The following is a 3454-nucleotide window of genomic DNA, read 5'->3' on the forward strand; positions in this document are numbered from 1 at the left end:
TTAGCCTTTGTGGTTCTTTTATGCTCCAAATGTGATTATTTAACAGACTAAGTCTATTTTAAAACAAGACTGAGGTACTCATGTTTGTAGCAAATAAGTGGCATATAAAAATCCTAGTAAAGTTTTCATTTTGACAACATGAAATTTTCCCATCCAGCTGGTCATTAGGCCTTTCCAACTGTCAATGTCTCCTGCAATCTGCTTTAATAAGTTACATGTAATTAGCTCTATACAGATCAGAGACACTGGGGGTGTGATTTTCCAATGCAAATATCAAAATCCCAAAAAGGTTAACTCAAAGAGGCATATGTTCCCACCATCCTTCATGACAATCCTTAGCTCTGAAGGCTGTAGCAGTTGATTTTTATAAGGTAGTTTGCATTGTAATATGGAACTATAGTAACCTGTTGGAGTTATGGAAAACATATCCAGGAGAATGACATAAATAGCAATATGTCATTAAAGTATACTATTTGTCTCCATATGTGTAGGTCAGTAATCCCTTAAAAAAATCTGCCAAATGATTAGAAAAAATGATTTTTAATGCTAGGGTGAATTTTTCAAGAGTTGGATATATGAGGAAGTCTAAATCAACACAACTTTATTTTTAAAATAATACATTGTGTGATAAATCTAAAATTAATCTAATTTTAGTATATCATCCTGAGTTACATACACATTTCCACACCTATAAACATAGTACTTGCAGATTCTCTAGGACAAAAATATGTCACTTTTTTTTTAAAGATTTTATTTATTTATTCATGAGAGACAGAGAGAGAGAGAGGCAGAGGGAGAAGCAGGCTCCCAAGAAGCAGGGATCCTGACGTGGGACTCGATCCCAGGACTCCAGGATCATGACCTGAGCCGAAGGCAGACGCTTAACCATCTGAGCCACCCAGGCGCCCAATATATCACTTTTTTAAGGTTTTATTTATTTGAGAGAGAGTATGGGAGAGAGAGCATGAGCAGAGGGGCGGGGTAGAAGGAGAGGGAGAAGTTGACTCCCTGCTGAGCAGGGAGCCCAATGTGTGACTCCATTCCAGGACCCTGGAATCATGACCTGAGCTGAAGGCAGATGCTTAACCAACTGAGCAACCCAGGTGCCCCCAAAATATGTCACTTTTAAAGTGAAGGAAAATTATGATGCTCAAATAGAATTTGAAGCATTTTTTAAAATTTCTTCAGTTAAGGAATTCCATTTTTAAACTTTAAGATTTCAACACCTAATGTCTTTAATTCTCCTTTAACACAAATCTCTTCATCCTTAGGTAGTTCCACACCACCATAGAAAGTTTCTACTTTCATGATATATAATCTTTGAGTGTCTAATAGATAGAAGGATAGTCAGCTTCTCCCCAGACTCAGTTTATGTAGAAGTTTTTGCAATACTTTTATGTGGATATGTTGTCTAAGAAGAGGACTACTAGCACAACTGTGAGAAAGACAAGGTAGTGTGCAGGATATGACTCTTCACAAGTGGATAAAAGAGAACCCTATCATATGTGCTATTTCTAAGAGTTACAGTTGTTTGCAACAAATTAATTTGAGGACTATCAATAATTAAATATTCATATTAAGTGAAGAATAGTATCTACCAGGATTCAAATCTGCACACAGGAGACATACTCTTTGGCAGAACAAGATAAAGATGCCAAGTGTGTGTCTCAGCTTATAACTTGGGCAGGACCATGATCCCAACTCACAAGAGGGTGGTGAGTTTACCGTTTACTGAAGATTAGTGTTGGGTTTATTAAGCTTCTAATGATGAATTGGGTAATAATCAGAATCCATTGACAGTAAGAAGGAAACTGTGGGCTAGAATTTATGTGTGAACATCCTAAGTGAAAACTGTCCGCTAATAAATTCTGAATTCAATGTCCAATGAGATTTCTTTATTCCTTTTGAGTTTTTCATTGCCTAAACCCCAGAGAGTTGGTAAGAAATTCCTGACTAGAATTTCTCATTCTCCATCAATTTATTTGTATCCCTTGATGATTATGCTCGTCAGAAAATCATACTCATTTTCTGGCTGGGGATCATTAAATATTTGTTTACAAAATCATTTGTGTTTCTGTATAAATCACATATTCTAGTATCCTGGTAAATAATGGATCAGACCAAGTAAGAACTGAAAGGACATTCTCACTCACCTATGATGCTCTACAGAAGCTTATTAGATACCCAAGTGTTTGTGATTTTAGACAAGTCAGGGCAGAGAAGGGCAGAGCAGTTATATTAATGCCCCCATTTGATGGCTGAAAAATTGGACAGGTACAAAAGATAAGTGATTTTTCTGAGGTTATACAACTTGTTACATGCAAATAAGCATTAGGAAAAACATAGACCCTACTTTTTAGTATTTCCTATAAGTTTATTTTGCCTTTTAATATCTGATGGTAACATAAGTAGTTTATTTCTACCCCTGATTTCCCATGGTTCAGTATATTCTATGTAGAAAATGCATCTCCCTAGTTTCAGTGACTTATAGAATATGATGAATGTCTTGTAACAAATAAACAATTATAAATTCCACAAATACTGCAACATGAAAATTTATTAATGAATGATTTAAAATCCTCTATGAAAATAAGTGATATTTTTGAATATTTCAGTGACCTGGCCATGACAAAAGCCACCAAATTGGTGATTCAGCTGATATGGCTGATAAACTAGGTGTCCCCTTGCTTCCCTAATGATTCCTACTAAAAGGGCACGCACTACACAATGTTGCTTTTTTATAGTTCCATATACCTTGAGCAGGTGATAAGCATGTATAAATATTGAGAAGATTACAGACATTCCAATCACATAGCACCTATAACCCTACAGAGGTCCAAGTAATTTCACTAACTTCACCTTTATGGAACACAAGAATATAACAGTTAAGCACATAGGTTTCAGAATTAAATGCACCTGGGTTTGAATCTTAGCACAGCAATTCATTAGCTATCTGACCTTGGTTATTTTACCTCTGTTTTTCTTCATTTCTTCATCTATAAGATGGGGAAAATACTGGTACTTTCCTCACAGCATTGAGGAGAGAAATAGCAAACTAATTTGTAAAGAGCTTAGCAAAATGCTAAGTGCATACTAAATAGTTAATATATAAGTGATAGCTCTTGTTGCTGTCACCAACACTGCAGCTGTTATTGTTGTTATTAGAGCACCATAAGAAATTCCAAAGAAGTAAATTGAGAAGAGGAAAAGAGAAACAAAGAATAAGGAATAAGTGATACATTTCCTCTGTAGTATATATAAGTAGAAGAGAGTGAGGGCTTACTAGCTAATTTCTTAAACTTTCCCACATAATTCTACAGAAAGTAAAGTGCCTTTTCTGGTTTGTCAACATCTATAACTCTTTTTAAAAACTTTACTTTAAATCCAGTATGGTTAACACAGTGTTTTGTTAGTTTTAGGTGCACAATATAGTGATTGAATAATTCTGTACATT

The sequence above is a fragment of the Zalophus californianus genome, chromosome X (genome assembly GCF_009762305.2).
Source record: "Zalophus californianus isolate mZalCal1 chromosome X, mZalCal1.pri.v2, whole genome shotgun sequence".
In the NCBI taxonomy this organism is placed as follows: domain Eukaryota; kingdom Metazoa; phylum Chordata; class Mammalia; order Carnivora; family Otariidae; genus Zalophus; species Zalophus californianus.